The following is an 18,488-nucleotide window of genomic DNA, read 5'->3' on the forward strand; positions in this document are numbered from 1 at the left end:
GGCCCTGAGATCGATCCTAGGCCTGCCACCTACACATGGCTGAAGATCTTAAGAAACTTGTTCCTATCTATAGGAACACTAATAGAATATTTGAAATGTACTAACTGAATTACTAATTAGATAGTCATTCCAGTATAAGATTGTATGCAATTAATATAGGTCATTGATTAATTCTTTATTAAGTATTCTACCGTGATTAATTAATGGAGGCATAATTTTAGACCAAATAATTGGTAGTAATAGAATATGTTGGGTTAGATATTGGAATCTACATAAATATCTGTCTCTCTCTGTATACCTTTGTAGATGCATATACATATGTTAATATACACACACATGCACGCTCACACACACACACACACACACACACACACTGCAATCTAAACATCTATCTGTTTATATATTGGCCATTCCTAGGCTTGATCTCAGGTCCTCAAATGTGCCCACCAACTTCACTTGCATCAGACTGGTGTGCTAACATTTACCCTTTCATGAAGTGGGCCTGTTAGACCCTGAGTTCAAGGCACAGAACTGGCAAAAACTTAATCCTGTTGGAAAAGCCAATTGTCCCACTTGTTTTCCTTATCGGTGAAAGTCCTGGGCCTCAGGAATGATGTAGAATACATAAGCAAATCTATGTCTTATGTAATAGGATGCAAAAAATGTTATATGTGTAATCATACTCACTCAAATGCATAATAAATAAATAAAATATAAAAAATGAATACACTAACCGCAACATGCAATAAACATGTGCATGTAAATATAAATCATGTATTTAAAATGTATACGAATATTATTTTTGAATTCAGGCCCTAGGAACAGGCCTTTCTTTATTGTCTTCCAGCATGGTGATTATCCCATCCCTCAATGTGCTGCAGATTTCCCCAGACCTTGAGTTCAAATCCCAGACCTTGCAGAAAAAATGGCAAGAATTACAAGCCACGGATCCTCATAATATTTTAAATATTTTTAATGTATGTATGTATGTATGTTTTTTTTATTTTGTCAGGCACAGGGCTTGAACTCAGGTAGTGGCAATTCTACCTCAGCTTTGATCACTCTAGGCTGGGGTGCAGCCACTGGACCCTCAGCTGCTGATGGGATCCTAGACACTCAGGCCTTTCAGGGAAAACAATGCACAGAAAAAATGTGGCCTTTTTACATTTTCTTCCTTTGCACGGTGACCCTCCTGGGTCTGAATGACAATATTGCAAAGGGTACTTCCCCTTGCATTGCTGAAGGTTGGCAGATTATTAGGGAAGCCATAGGCCCAAGTAGCAACATAAGATCTGACCAACCAATGGCAGGAAATACTAAGAAACTGGTTCCCATCCAAAGGAATAACAATGGATTCTTGTCAATGTCACAGTTGAATGAGTTGATCATTAATGATGCTCCTATAAAATTAGACAGCATGTTTTCACGAGTCTGATTGATTTTATTTTTGAAGCATTAAAATGATATTATTATTTACAGGAATGCAATAATTTCAGGACACTGGTTGATTTCATTAATAGTGTAAGGATGAAAACAATAACATTAATTACATGGACGCATAATAAATACCCAAGAATTGGTAGGAATGTAGTCTATATAACTAAATAATGTATAGACATCTCTGGCACTCTATAAAGATACATATTTATTAGTGTACTGTAATCTGCATGTCAATCTGTTCATATTTTTTTAACTCCTGGGCTCGATCTCAGGTCCTGGGAACAGCCTGTCAGCTCAGTTTGCCCCAGGAGGGCGTGTTCACACTCACCCCTTCATGAATTTGGCCCTGAAGGCCATGAGTTCAGAAACCAGCACTCCCAAACAATGAATCCTTGAGTAAGAAGCTGATGCTGACACGTTTTCCTTTTCTGTGAATGTCCTGGGTGTCAGGTATGAAGTGGAATACATATGCAGGCCTATATCCTATGTAATCAATGTAACCAATGTTCTATGTGCCATAATAGTCAATAAAATAAATGATCAATACTTAAATAAAACAAAAAAAAATAAAATAACTACACTGAATGCAATATGGAGTCATCGTATGTATATAAATATAAATCATACATGTAAATTGTACATGAATAGGTGGGGATCGATTTCAGGCCTAAGGAACAGACTTGAATTTGTTGACTTCAAGGAGACCAGATTCCCCTTCCTAAACAGTACAACAGTGTTACCCAGACCATGAGTTCAAATCCCAGTCCTGGCAGAAAAAATGGCACCTTTATAGTATGTGAGGCACAATTCTTAGGTATTTCATTATTCCTCCATTTTATGAATGTGATTGTTTAAATGCTTAATAAAGTATTGAATAACATCGATTAGTGTCCTATAATATAATTATGTATAATTTTATCCTAGAATCATTCAAGAAGTGCCCATTCAATCATGACATACATCCCATCCCATTTGTATTCATATGGATATGAATGAGTGTCTTAGAATCTCCTGCCATTTGGAGGTGGCAGGACCAGGATTCCAACTGTGGGCTCCAGCTCCCACCATTTAAACCCAAGGATAGGGAACTCACTGGTCTGTCCAAGAACATCAGCAAGACCAATGATTAGGCAGGCACCAGTGGCTCTCAACAGTCCTCCTTGACGTTTACAAGGCTGTGATGGGAGGATCATGTTCAAAGTCACCCTCAGGAGGAAAGTCCTTGAGACCCCTGTCCAACTTCAGTGCCAACAAAGCCAGAAGCCCTGTGGCTCCAGTGGTAGAGGGCCAGCCTTGAGCAAAAGCAGCTCAGAGACTGTGCCCAGATCCTGAGTTCAAGGTTCAGGACTGGCAACAAGCAGAAATAAACAAAAATCTGTGCAGCCATCCAGCTAAAGCGGTCTCCCTCTTGTCCCCAACTGAATGCGACAGATTTCCCTGAGAAAATGGCTGGGAGAGCCCCTGTCAACTTGACTCTGCCCATGCTGATTGCATCACATCATGTTTCTTTCTGACCAATGGGATACAAGAATGGTGGCAACGCCCACATTCCATGATGCCTGGTAGCACCTGGATTCCCTCTTTTAGTACACCACTACCAGCAGTTAAGGAAGGTAGAGGTGGCTGAGTGTTGAGCAAGAGATTCAAGGTAACTTTAGAGAATAGTAGGAAATTGACATGCCCCGGCCCCCTCACCCCTTCTGTGGTACTTGATTTCAAATCGCAGCCGGCCTAAGGCCCTGACCTGGTCCCTGCCGGTGGTCCTCTGCTCTGGGCCCATGTGTCTGCCATGCCGCCACCATCCTTGCTCGCTCTACCTGGATCAGCTGCCAAAAGCATCTCCCAGCAGCACAGGTGAGTGACCGCCCCAACACCATTCCCAACTTGGGTCAGAAACCCCTCTGAGAGCACCATGATTCCCTGCTTGTTTCTTCTCCCTGGCTCTGAGGAGCCACCTTTCTGTCTTGTGCATTTCTGAGAAACAAATAATATATGCTCAGGCTGGGCTGAGCTCGGGTGTTCCTCCTATCTGTGACATGTATGCTCCACCAGGCCTGGTCCTCTGTAGTTGGGATGGTAGACATGTAGAGCCATGCTCAGTCATCATTTAGATGGATTATCACAAACTCTTAGTTCATGGCAGCCGATTCTTGACCACAGATAAAGCTCTGGGTAGGGCCACAACCATCGGAACTCAGTTTCTTCACAGGACAGTTGTGAGGAAACAAGGAATTTATATAGAGAGATCTCTGGAACATGGCTAGGCACAGAGGGAGTGGCCTTCAGGTAGTGTTCTCGACAATTCTGTGAGCATATGACAGGAAGATACCTGGAAAGGGCTCAGGTGGCCCCTGTTATTAATGGGGCAACAGGTGTGGGATTATGAAACAAAACATGGCTCTCTTTCATCATTACTCTATCCCCATGAGGAAGGGTATCCTTCACTGTGTTGAGTTTTGCAACTGGGGCAAACAAGGCATGGAGATGCTGGGTGACCTACTTATGACGTCAAGTTCACAGGAAACTAGGCCTGACTTCTATACCACGCTTCCTAGTTAAATGGATGCTATTCAGTCCCTTTTTTGTAGTAGGAAGTCCACTTCTTGTCAGTCATGGGGCTTGAACTCTAGGTCTGGGCGCTATTCAGGAGCTCCTCAGCTCAAGACTAGCGCTCTACCACTTGAGCCCACAGCACCACTTCCAGTTTTCTGGTGGATCTTTGGAGATAAGAGTCTCACAGACTTTCCTTCCTGGGCTGGCTATGAACAATGATCCTCATTTCTCAGACTCCTGTGTAGTTGGGATTAGAGTTCTTAGCCACCGGCACAGAGCTTAAGTGTACTTCTCACTTTCTTTCTCCCTCTCTCTCACATGAACTGGTTGAATGTGTGCTGGAGGAGGTGGCTCATTGTCTCCATGTGGCTAGAACCCATGGTGGCCCTCTCATTCTGGAGGTGGGCTGTGGGTCAGGAGCTGTCTCGCTCAGCCTGTTGAAACAACTCCATGACATAAGCCCCTCTGTACCCTAGCTAGACCATGACGGTTATTCATTTTCCATCCAGCTTTATTGGACTTCTCATATTGTATTGTTTTCTACATCATTTTTTAGCTCCTGGCCAAAATTATGATACATAGTTACAGAATCAAAATGTAATGCCTTCTTAAGAAATTCATTTAGGGTTCTGGGAATGTGGCTTCATGGTACGGTGATTGCCTAGCATGCATGAAACCCTGGGTTCAATTCCCCAGTACCACATAAACAGAAAAACACTGGAAGCGGTGCTGTGCCTCAAGTGGTAGAGTGCTAGCCTTGAGGAAAAAAAAAAAGCTCAGGAATAATGCCCTAGCCCTGAGTTTAAGCCCCTGGACTGGCAATAAAACAAAAGTATTCAAATATTTTTTCATTCATGTGACTGTTTCTAATATATTTATAAGATGATTTCTTTGTTGCTTTGTATGTCCCCCCGACAGGATATAACCTCTGCTTTCACTGTATTTAATGTTAGTATAATTTGTGGAGGGGAATGGAAAAAAACAAATCATTTAAATAGGAATACAGGTGGACCCATTGCAATAACGAGAAATACAAGTCGTTATGTTCAAAAACGAACTTTACAATTTTGGCGGGGGGGTGACGGTGTAGATGGGGGGGATGTTAAGGGATAGGAAGGGGAAACAAAGGAGGAGGCAACAATACTTGTTAAGAAATGTACTCATTATCTTGCCCATGTAATTTTAACTCCTCTGTACAGTATTTTCACAATTAAAAAAACCATTTAGTTAGTAAATGTAAAATAAAGAAACCATACTTTGAATATATAATTGCTCCTTCCATACTGACACCTGACAATAGTCCCTTATTCATGTACTTTACTTATAATAATATACTCTGTTGAAAAAAAAAGTTTTGGTCATTAGGTCAAAGCAACTAATGCCAGGAATGTGCTTAGATGTCAGGTGAAGATTAATTCTGGAAATTCAAAGATTCCAGGATTTTGTGTGGTTACTGCTAATCACAGAGAGAAGGATAGTCTAAGTGACATTTGGAAATCTTTTTGGTCAATCATGGTACCACTTTTGACAGAATAGAAGGAATAACTCGATGGAAGGAATAAATGATAGTAACTACGGTGTACCAGAAACTGTTCTAGAGAACCATTTTTTTTTTATTGAAGAACTAGTTATCAACTAAGCTTATTCCTCGTTGCCTTTAGCATTCTAAATCTCTTAGGCTAGTTCTTAATATCTGTGTAATAAATGTATCTCCTTCTATGCTGTTCTTTCCTACTCAATCTCCTTGGCTTTCTAAAAATCTCAGTCTTTCTATTTTTCTCTATGAACATTTCCTGATACTAAATAAACCTATACAGATGGCAGTGGATGCTAATGTAAGGGTCCCATGAGTCATTAATGTAACAACATGGAAAAGGAAGACATATTTATTGCTACCTCAATTTTTCTGAAAAGCTGACATGTCATCATTTGGTTCAAATTTCCATGCTTTGTCTACATAGTGTCATTCAGTGCACATAAAGACATATATGAGCCAGGTGCTGATGGTTCACGCCTGTAATCCTAGCTACTCAGGAGGCTGAGACCAGAGGATTGTGGTTCAAAACCAGCCTGGTCAGGAAAGTCTATGAGACCCTTATCTTCAATTAACAACCACAATCCCAGAAGTGGTGCTGGACCTAAAGTTGTAGAGTGCTCAACTTGAGTTGAAGAGCTGAGGAACAGTGCCCAGGATCAGAGTTCAATCCCCACGACCAACAAAAAAAGTGAAATGTGACTTTAAGCTTCCACAAAAGGAATGACAACTTCAATAATCTTCCCATGCAGAAAAAATAATTCCAAAATGATTCAGTGTACCTACATTTGCTGAATTATTTAAGTTATGGTTTTTTGATGGACATATTCTCTTCTTTTAAAAATTGTCAAATATTAGCTTTACAATAAATTTCATCTAATATTTCTCATTTCAAAAGAGTAGTCTTTACAGTTGATATCACATAGCTTTCTTACTCTCTTAGTTCAAAGTCAACCCAGGCAGAAGAGTCTGTCAAACTCTTATCTCTAATTAAACACCCGAAATCCAGAAGTGGAGTTTTGGCTCAACAGTAGAGTATTGGCTTTGGTGGCAGGTGGGCAGAAAAGGCAACTGTTCAATGACAGGGTCCAGCCTCTGGGTTCAAGCCCCACAACCAGCACAAACTAAACAAACAAGCAAACAAAAGCAACACAGAAATTTCTTTGGGACCCTCCTTAAAAGAGTACTCCTTTAAGAGAAGAGGCTCCTTTTGCTGATCATACTCACTGGATCCTGCTTTTTGGAATCCTTATAGCTAAGGAGAACTCAGGACCAGACTAAGGAATTGATAACTGACTCCTGCAACAAGAGGATCATCTCAATAGTGAAATATCCACACATAAGGCACTTTAAAACTTCTATGTCTTTGTTTCTTTGCAGTAGAACACTTTTAAAGCAATGCTATTTCTTTTTGTTCTATGCTGGCATTCAAATAACACATTATTTCTTTTTGTAATAATCAACTAAAGTTTACAGAAAAGTTTTATATGAGTAAAGAACACACTCGAAAAAGTCAGGGACAGAGTTTCCTTCAAGCCTTGGGATTGTTTTCTTGTACAGTAAAAAGGAAAACACATATTAACTTGAACTTTGTCATTCCTCTATGTTCCATTCCTCTCCTGGGATCAGTTTCCACATCCAGTAACCGTTACTTCCAGTAACAACAAATGGTGCTGCTTGAGGTATAATGAACAGGATTCATTGTAGGGTACAATTGGATTCAACATACTTGTAAATAAATGTAACATACACCATCAGCAGAAGCAGGGACAAGAACCACATGATCATTTATATGGATGTAGAAATAGCTTTTAATAAGCTCCAATACCTCTTTATGATTAAAAGGTCTGAGAAGCTAGGAATGCATGCAACTTTCCTCAATATAATACAGAGTATGCGTATGACAAAGCATGTACCTAACAGTGGACACATGAAGACATTAAAATCTGGAATGAAGTCTAGACTAAAACTCTTCTACACAGCTCTTTAAAAACCACTTGACCCACAACTATTTTAGTCTAGACTAAAACTCTTCTACACAGCTCTTCAAAAACCACTTGACCCACAACTATTTTTCTATTTTTCTAATAAAACAATTGCTAATACCAGAAAAGTCTTATTAATTTTGCCTGCATCTGTTGCTTAAAGTTTTGTGATAAGCTGGGCTTCTCAATGAACTCTAAAGCAGAAATATTTGTCTTGGAGTCTGTGGATGCTTTAAACCTGTGGTTTAATTCACAATGTTACATTAAATGATTTAAGGGTTTTGTATCATTTCAAACATTTGTGGTGTAATGAATGATCTTTGTTAAACATGTATTCTGTAAAGTGCCATAGTCTTTTTCTGTGTAGTGTATTTAAATATATATATTATATAAAATACATACACAGATTTGTGTGAAAGATGTGCAATAACAAAGGTGTATGTATGTATATATTGGTTGTGGTTTTTTTTTTTTTTTTTTGGAAACTGGACAGAAGTCGAAATGGGGTGTTTCTGTTTTGGCAGAGGAGAATCACACATTTTTTACCTGCATGGCCTAATCATTAGCGTTAAACAATTTTAATGCTACACAAATCTTATGTGAAGAAATGACTGGTATGAACTCATTTTCTCTTAGGTCTAAAATAAAATAATCACTCTATGTGAGTGAAGCCAGACCCAGTTAATGCTAGTCTTTCATGTGAAATGTGAAGCTCCCATGTTGCCTTTTTCTGTTGGTGTGATAACTAGTAATTAGTACATTCTCACTAAGGAGCTATTTCTTAACATAGACCATGTTAATGCTATACCACTGTTTAAAGGGCTAATCTCACACCTTCTTAGCCCTGAGTATGGCTTAGAATGGAGTTCTCTGTGCAATAACTTTTGGCCACTGGAAATCCCTAGCCTCCAGTTGTGTTTGGGTACCAATGAATCAATTGGCCCCAAGAGTTGAAGGGATGACTGGGATTTCAACTGAGACTGTGGTGAAACTCCTCCCAAGGCTGAGGGGGTCAAGAGGCACTTTGGAGGAACTTGGCACCATTTGAAATTGAGTAGCCACTTGAGCCAAATATAAAGTTGTATTTACAGGTGACAGACTCAATTTGAGCCTTCAAATTTGTGGTTATTCTATTGTAAAGTAATATGTTGTTTGTCTAGCATTTATTAGATTTTTATGCATATGTATTTTCACAATGTGCCCCTCAGTTTGAATTAAACCAGATTTTGAAAACTCAAAAAATAATAAAATAAAAGCTGGACTGAGACAAGGATGTCCACTCTCTATACTACTCTTCCATATAGTAGTGGACATTCTAGCAAGAGCAATAGGCAAGAGAAAAACATAAAGGGGATCCAAATAGGGAAGAAGTAAAATGATCCCTTTGTACAGATGAAATGATCCTGTATTTAAAGACCCTATACCTTCCTTCCTCAAGTTAGTAAAGGTGTTGCTAACCTTTAGCAATGTAGCAAGGGTATTAAACCCACAAGAATCAGTAGTCTTTCTGTGTTACCAACAATGGGAACATCCAGGTTGAAATCCAAAAAACAAGCCTCAAAATCAAATCAAATCTAAACAAAACAAAAACAACAAAACTAGGAATTAATTTAACCAAAAATGTGAAGGACCTCTACTGTGAAAATTTTAAAAATATAAAAAGGGAAATTGAAGGAGATTCAAGGAAATGCAAAATCTTTCAATGCTTTCACAAATAACATTGTGAAAACTGCACTACTGCCTCAAACAATTGACAATGCACTACCCATCAAAATCCCAACAATATTCTTCAATGCAATAGAGAAAGCAATCCAAATTTAATATGAAATTACAGAATTACAGATGAAAAAGTAGGCTTAGAAATGAACTCATGGGCCTATAGTCATCACACACACACACACACACACACACACACACACACACACACACACACACACACACAAACACACAATGGAATTCTATTCACCCATTAGAAGGGATGACTTTTCACCAGTCTTAAGGAAAATGAAAGGCTTGGGAAAATTATACTAAGAGAAAGGAATGCAGACTCAGAAAAATACAGGTTTCATGGATTCATTCATTTATGGTAGCTAGAAGGTGCCTACAAATCTACAAGACAGATTCTACCTCTTCCCAGTTAGAATGGCCATTATCAAGAAAACTAATAGTAGCAAATGCTGCTGTGGGTGTAGCCAATTGGGAACCTCCCTGGGCTGGCTTTGAACCATGATCCTCAGATCTCAGCCTCCTGAGTAGTTGGGATTACAGGTGTGAGCCACCAGCACCTGGCTCCAATTGGGAACTCTATTACACTGTTGGTGGGAAGTTAAACTTGTTCAACCCCTCTGGAATGCAGTATGGAGTTTCCTCAAAAGACTAAACATAGATCTCTCTTATAACCCTGTAATTCCCCTCACGGGCAGTAATCCAATAAATAAACAAGCTCACATACAAGCATAACCATGTTCAGGGCCCAGGCCAAGAGTTCAAGGACTGGAAAAAAATGTTACCACTGCTGGTATTTGATCCCGAAAATATGTACTTTTTGACATAAGATAACAAATCATTCTATTTGCAGTAGCTAGGACAGGATTTAAATGTTGTGGGTGATAAAATGGCTTCTTTGTTGAATGTTAGGAAAAGATGTAAGCAGTCCAACAAAAGGGAGATTTTTTTTTGGTGTTGGTCGAGGGGCTTGAAGTCTGGGCTCTTCAACTCAAGGTCAGTGCTCTTCATCTTGAGCCACGGTACCACTCCTGCTTTTCTGGTGTTTAAATGGAGATAAGAGGCTCAGGGCCTTTCCTGCCAGGCCGGCTTTGAAAAGCAGTCCTCAGTTCTCAGCTTCCTGAGTAGCTAGGATTACAGCTGTGAGCCTCTGGCACCAGGCTAAAAATGGGAGATTTTTATAAAAGAAAATCCCCCTCTTCATCTATGTCTAAAGCTCAGATATCACTATTAGAACACATCACCCTCAACTCATTTCATCAGACATTTGTAAATTTTCTCTTTTCCTTCATGTGGGAATACTGCAGTAAATATCAACTCAGCTGTGGGACTGGATCAATTGTTTGGTAATTGCTTGCACCTAAATCAGAAACTGTTACATCAAAACAAATGAAACCCTCATTTGGAATGTTTTTTTCTCTTTTTATTACAAATCTGTGCTTGATTCCTTCCTAATGTGATATTGGACCTCGTAACAGAGTGATGACATTTTCTTTCTCTTCAGCAATTGGCCTTCTCCTATATGTGATCAAATATTTAAGAATGCAAAGATTTCCATTGATAATTCATTAAGCTGACCTCTAAGAGAGTGCACTTTTCTGGAAGTTGGTCTGCTGTTTTGTTCTTATATGCACAGGCTTTCTAAGATTTATTTGCTCTACAAGGAATTGTATTTTCCAATCTTCGTGTGACCAATTTTAGTCTCTCTGATCAGTCTTTTGACCCTCTCTCTGAAGTCTCATTTCAGTCTGCCTCATAAAAATATATTCGTTATCAGCTAAATGACTCTCAGCTTCTGTATTTTGCCTGACTTCATGTAGGCTGTGATAGTTGCCCTGAGTGGCTGTGCCTACTGGAGTTTTGTTTTGTTTTGTTTTTAGAGGTCTAGGATTACTATTCAAGGTAGTAGCTTCTCTGGGCACCATTGATCCCCAGGCCTAGAGTCAATGGGTTTTTCTCCTAAAGATACAAAGAACAGCTGAATAACTTCCTGTTTTAATTGTCTCAAAATGAGGCAATCGGGCATCCTTGCAAAGCCATGGATAATCCAATGTAACCATTTACAAAAAATGGTCTATCAAGATGGCTTTTCAAAGTTGACTGTCAAAAATGTTCATTTACAAGTCACCACCATAAAACAGATCACATCCCTGGGAGCAGACTTTTGGAAGGAAGGTACACCTTCCTTCCTTCTCTTATGATAGACCAAACCATAATATTCTGCAGTTGTGGTCAGACTTGAGCACATTTTCCCTAGAATATTCTGTAGTGTAAAAGAGGAACAACTATCAAAATAAAGGTGAAAATACTTGTCCACTACACACTGATTTTTCTTTTTTATATCTGTTGTTATTTTCTTTACATCAAACATATGGATAATTTAAACTTGGGATTAGACAAGTGGCAAAATATTAATATAATAAACATTCAGTTTACATTTATATATCCAATATAATACACTTAACCCTTTATGGAAAATTAAATCCAATTGTAGAAACAATGGCAGAAATATAAAATAATCCTCAATATGTATAATCAAGTACCCATACACCATCAACTATCTACTCAGAAATTCAGTCTCTCTATAAATATTTATTTGGTAGAAAACAATAAAAATTTAATTAATGAATGTGACTTTTAAGTATCATCTGAAACACTCCTCATATATATAATTGTATATAATTTTATAGATGTTACCTAGGTAGGAATTTAACATGCATGTAGAAATCAAATTTCCACAATTTAAGCTAGATGAGAGGAGTCAAACTCTGATGTACTGTGTGGTGTGAATATTACCACAGGGCTGAACCCTTCCATCTAATACCAAGTCATGTGCAATAATTTATTATTTGATGTTAAGATGAGTGCTAAGTGTAGAACACATTTTGAATTATTACATTAATTCACAGAAATGAAACAATATTGATATGTTATTTTTTAAAATTCTAATGCTTCTCAATTGTACAATTCATGAAATATATTATTAAACTTAGTTGCACTTTCTTTTCTATAGCTACTGAAATTAAAATTATATATTAAATATTCAATATTAAGAAATCAATAATAAGTAACCTATTTTTAAAATGATATACTATTAAACTGTGATTTGAAGTGTAGTTCTTATAAGTTGTGAGGTAAAAAAACATTACTAGAATTATTAGTAATATTTTTTTAACTTACTAGCTTGTTATTTGTTTAATAATTGTGTCATTTTTTTATTCTTGGTCCATGTAATCTCTTCACCTTAATTGTTTAGTTTTCTATTTTATCTCTATTGGTTTACTGATTGTGCATTTTGTTTTCCCTATTTACTGACTGACATGAGGCTGAAAATCTGTATGCAAGTTTATTACTTCTTATGTTAAAGTCAAATTACTGCTCCCCACAGCTGTTTTATTCTTCTTTGTATAGTACAGTATTTCCCCCACTCACATCTCCTGCATTGCTGCTTGCTATCATGTATTTTGTTTTTTATTTAAATTTTATTGTCAAGTTAATGTACAGAGGGGTTATAGTTTCATAAGTAAGATAATGAATTCATTTCTTTTATAACTTGTTATCCCTTCCCCTATTTTTCTCCCTCTTCCATCCCAATGCCCCCCCAAGACTATTTCCAACGTATTGTCTTGTGAGTAACACTGTTGCATTATATTGTTTAAATCATTTTCTGTTTACACTTAAGACTATATAAATAAATTTAGTTAGACCTTTTACAAGACTATATGTATTTTATTTATTTTTCGTTCATGGTTCTTTCCAAAGCCTGCGTGTCTAATTTTTCTAGGTTTCTTTCAGTCTCATGTAGTTCAGATTTCAAACTGAAGTATAAATGGAAAGAACCAAAAAAACAATAGAGTTCCTCTCATCTGATGATTTCTCTACAAGAATGAGGAAAGAGTTCAATCTTCTAAGGACCTTTGATTGGCTATCAAAAAGAATTCATTCCTCTAGGTCTTCCCTATTTTTGCAATTTAACTTAAATGATGTAAAACACAATATACTACTCAGAGACTTTTACATTTTCATCAGTTTTGCACATTTTCATATGTACTTAACCTCAGTCTACAACATTCCTTCATTATTCTGTCCCTGATGTTTTTATACTGCCAACACATAATAAAACCAGTTGGATTTACAGCATGGGAAGCTATCCACCTGGCTGCCTTTGAAGCAGAGCATGGTCAATAGAGAACATTCCTTCTGGTTTCTCGTTATATGTAAAGGCTTTTGTAATGCTTATTGCATTCTATTTAGTATTTTAAAAAACTGCTGGCTAGTTTCTGATCATTTGGGTAAATGCCCCAAAGTGGTATTGCTGGATCATAGAGGAGTTCTATGTGGAGTCTTTGGAGGAACCTCCATACTACTTTCCAAAGCAGTTGAACAAGTTTACACTCCCAACAATTATGCATTAAGGTTCCCTTCTGTCCACATTCCCTCCAGCCTCTGTTGTTATTAGAGTTCTTGATTATAGCCATTCTAACTGGGGTGATATGGTATCTCAATGTTGTCTTGATTTGCATTTCTTTTATGGCTAGAGAGGTTGAGCTTTTCTTCATGTGTCTATTGGCCATCCTCCTTTCCTCTTCAGAGAAGTTTCTCTTTAATCTTTAGCTCACTTATTTATTGGGCAGTTGTTTCTTTGAGGATTTGTTGTTGGGGGATTTAATTTTTTTGGGTTCCAGGTATATTTTAGATATGAGACCCTTGTCCGTTACCAGCACAACTATGTTTACTGCAGCATTATTTCCCATGGCTAAGATATGGAACAAACCCAGATGCTCCTCACTAGATGAAAGGATGAAGAAAATGTGATATATATATACACAATGGAATTCTATTCCTCCATCAGAAAGTATGACATTGCCCCATTTGTTAAGAAATGGAAAGACTTGGAAAAAATTATATTAGGTGAATTAAGCCAGGTCCAAAAAAACATAGGTCCCATGGTTTCCCTTATTTGCAATAACTAGTATATGTCTGAGGCAAGCAGAAAAAGGTCAGATACATTGATGTTAGGTGAAATGAACCCCAAGATAAGGATTCAATTGTTTTTTTCTTTATTGCAATTGTTTCGAACATTTATAAGATGATTTCTTTGTTGATTTGTATGTCCCTCCCCCATGGTATAACCCATGCTTTCACTGTATTTTATGTTGGTATAAGTTGTGGAGGGGAAGGGAAAAAACAAATCGTTTAAATAGGGATGCAGGTGGACTCATTGCAATAATGAGATGAAACAAGTCCTTATGTCGAAAAACGAACTGTACATTTTTGGTGGGGGGGGGGTGGGAGGGGGGGTGTGGGGGGAGATGGGAAGGGATGGAAACAGGAAGCAAAGAAGGAGGCAACAGTGCTTGATAAGAAATATATTCATTATCTTGCCCATGTAATTGTAAGCTCATTCCTAGAAGTTTATGTCAAGTATTTCACAAGTTTTATTTCTCTTAATTCTTAAGAAAACATTTGCTATAATTCTAATATTATTACCATTTTAGTGTTAGGAAATATTGTAATTAAAGGCACTAAGTGTATGACACAAAGACACACAGTGGGGAAGGAAATGAGTCAAAATTTCCAAAAGTCAGCAATAAAAAAGTAGGTAAAATCCTCTCCATTCCCTTACACTCTCAATTCAATATTCATGTTGTCCAAGATAGCAATTATTGCCCACGGTAATTGTTTTCTGTCACATTTTGTCTTCAACACGGACTGTATTGGTGACATTGGGTTATGCTCAGAGTTGAGCTCATAAATTGAGGTCTAAAGAGAGACAAATTTCTTCTGTTCCACAGTTCCAGTATACGTTTTAATAAGTACTAAAACTAGCCGGTAGCTGGTGGCTAACACCTATAATCCTGGCTACATAGGAAGCTGAGATCTGAGGATTGCGCTTCAAAGCCAGCCCAGGCTGGAAAGTCTGTGATACTCTCATATCCAATAAACCACTAGGAAAGCAGAAGTGGCACTGTGGTTCAAGGGGTAGAGCACTGGCCTTCAGCTGAAAGGCACAGGGACAGCGCCCAAGCCCAGAGTTCAAGCCACATGACCCATAAAAAAAAAGGATTAAAACTTTTAAATACCATCACTTACTGCCTTTTAAGAATCCAAAAATGAAATAAATTCACATATAATCACTCCAAAATGCTTTAAAAGCAGGAGATGATAAACAAGCCTTTATGAAGTCAATTTTCTTCTACTTTTTAAATTATTCTGAAAGCCTTGTGATGGTTGGTCACACCTGTAATCCTGTCTACTCGGGTATGTGCTCAGGAACCTGAGATCTGTGGATAACCCTTGGAAGCCAATCAGGACAAAAAATATTCATGAAATTATTTTTTAAAAAAAATTAATGAACTAGCAAAGAGCCAAGAATGGAGATTTAGCTTATATAGTAGCTCATCAATCTAGAGAGGAATGGCCTACGGAGAACTTGATGCACTGAATTCTAACTCTGAGAACGAAAATGAGCAGGCACGCACATACATACATACATACATACATACACACACACACACATTTATTCAAAATATCTTCATATCAGTGTTTTGCATTAATTTCTTTGTTAATGGTATTAAATGGGTAAAATAGGGGAAATATTCTCTTCCATCCAAGAATATTTTTATGTTTTTTTATTGTAAAAGTACTGTACATAGTGGTTACAGTTAATAAAAAAGGTAATGAGTATATTTCCTATCAAGCATTGTTACCTCCTCCTTTGTTTTCCCCCACCATCCCTTCCCTCTCACCTCCACAAGTACACTCCCCTCCTCCCACCCCGCCTAAATTGTAAAGTTCGTTTTTCACCATACTGTCTTGTGCGTCACATTGTTGCAATGGGTCATACTGTATCCTTATTTAAGCATTTTGTTTTTTCCCTTTCCATCTCCAAATTAGAAAAGTGTATATATAAGATGGAGGTGCACCAACATCAGATACAGTGAAAACAGGGGTTTAACTGTGGGGGGCGCACATATAAAAAAATCACATCATACGTTATAAATATATTAGAAACAACAGAAAGAAATAAAAAACCACTTGTGTCCCTATCATGGGGTTCATTTACCTTAACATCATCTTATCTAGTCATATGCACTTGCTTTTGACCTTTTCTTTTTTTCTTTAATTGTGAAAATACCATACAGAGGAGTTACAATTACGTGGAAAAGGTAATGTGTACATTTCTTATCAAGCATTGTTGCCTCCTCCTTTTTTTCGCCTTACCATGCCTTCTTTGCTTATCCCAGACATACATTCGTTATTGCAAATAAGGGATACCATAGGACCTATGTTTCTTTTTTTATTGTGAAAATACCATACCGAGGGGTTACAATTACATGGGCGAGTTATTGAGTGCATTTCTTTTTTTTTTTTATTGTGAGAATACTGACAGAGGAGTTACAATTACATGGGCAAGATAACGAGTACATTTCTTATCAAGCATTGTTGCCTCCTCTTTGCTTCCCCTTCCCACCCCTTCCCATACTCCCCCTCTTCCCCCACCTGGTCCTCCTCCCCCCAAAGTTGTAAAGTTCATTTTTTGACGTAAGGACTTGTACATCTCATTGTTGCAATGGGTCCACCTGTATCCCTGGTTAAACGAATTGTTTTTTTTTTTTTCCTTCCCCTCCACAAATTATACCAACATCAAATGCAGTGAAAGCATGGGTTATACCTTGTGGGAGGGACATAAAAAGCAACATAGAAATCATCTTATAAATATGTTAGAGAAAAATTGCCTGAAAGAAAAAAAAAACAAAATACATTTGAATACTTGTCTTGGGGTTCATTCCCCTAACATCAACTTATCTGACCTTTCCTGCTTGACTCAGACATATACTAGTTATTGCAAATAAGGGAAACCATGGGACTTATGTGTCTTTGGGCCTGGCTTACTTCACTTAATATAATTTTTTCCAAGTCTTTCCATTTCCTAACAAATGGGACAATGTCATTCTTTCTGATGGAAGCATAGAATTCCATTTTTTATCAAGCATTGTTGCCTTCTCCTTTCTTTCCCCTTCTGATCCCTGCCCATCTCCCACTCCCCACCCCCACCAAACCTCCCCCACCCCAGCCCCCTCACCATCTACATCCCTCCACCCCCCGGCCAAAATCATTTTTTGACATAACGACTTGTTCATCTCATTTTAATGGGTCCACCTGCATCCCTATTTAAACAATTTGTGTTTCTCTTCCCCTCCACAAATTATACCAACATCAAATACATTGAAAACAGGGGCTTTAGCTTGCAGGAAAAACATACAAAGCAACAAAGAAATCATCTTATAAATATGTTAGAAACAATCACAAGAAAGAAAAACCATTTGAATCCTTACCTTGGGGTTCATGTTGCCTAACATCAAGTTATATGATGTTTTCTGCTTGTCTCAGACACATAGTAGTTATTGCAAATAAGGAAACCATGGGATATATGTTTCTTTTTGGGCCGGGCTTACTTCACTTCTTTGGGCCTGGCTTAATTCACTTAATATAATTTTTTCCAAGTCTTTCCATTTCCTAGCAAACTGGGTGATGCCATTCTTTCTGATGGAGGCATAGAATTGCAGTACACACACACACACACACACACACACACACACACACACACACACACACACACAAATACATACACTTTCTTGATCCATTCATTTACTGTGGGGCATCGGGTTTGGTTATGTATCTTATCTATGGTAAATAATGCTGCAATGAACATAGTTTTGCTGGTAGATTTAGTATGGTCTTGTTTGTGATCATTTGGATGAATGTCCAAAATGGGATTGCTGGGTCTTAGAGGCACTCTATGTAGTTTTTTGAGGAACCTCCATACTACTTCCCAAAGTCTTCGAACAAGTTTAAACTCCCAACAAAAATGCATTAAGATTAACTTCTGTCCAAAGCCCATCCAACATCTGTTCTTTTAAAAATCGGGAATGCTTCACGAACCTGCGTGTCATCCTCAGTCAGGGGCTATTGTTCTCTTTATTGTTCCAATGTTAGTGTATGTACTACTGAATTGAGCACAGAACATTTTTTATATATAAAGTGTAATTGATTTTCTTAAAGTAGACAATTCCACAAAAATTAAATTCAAAAGAATTGTGGTGAAATTTTAGAACCATGTATTTTTTACATAATAACACATTTAAGAATAAAGTCAAGATTGACATGTCAAAAACAAAATAATTCCAGACATTGGTTGTTCAACGCATGTGTTGGAGGAGGAATTCAATTATTCTGTACAAGGAACC

General features: G+C 37.7%; 1 non-coding gene across 1 annotated transcript; it reads right to left on the reverse strand.

Moving 5' to 3' along the window:
- Nucleotides 1-18,159: 18,159 nt before the first annotated feature.
- LOC122127625 lies at nt 18,160-18,261 on the reverse strand. Its single transcript, XR_006151223.1, has one exon. It is a non-coding gene; the product is annotated as a U6 spliceosomal RNA (small nuclear RNA).
- Nucleotides 18,262-18,488: the final 227 nt, after the last annotated feature.

Source organism: Dipodomys spectabilis, unplaced genomic scaffold, assembly GCF_019054845.1.
Source record: "Dipodomys spectabilis isolate Male_0828 unplaced genomic scaffold, ASM1905484v1 ptg000305l, whole genome shotgun sequence".
Taxonomy (NCBI): domain Eukaryota; kingdom Metazoa; phylum Chordata; class Mammalia; order Rodentia; family Heteromyidae; genus Dipodomys; species Dipodomys spectabilis.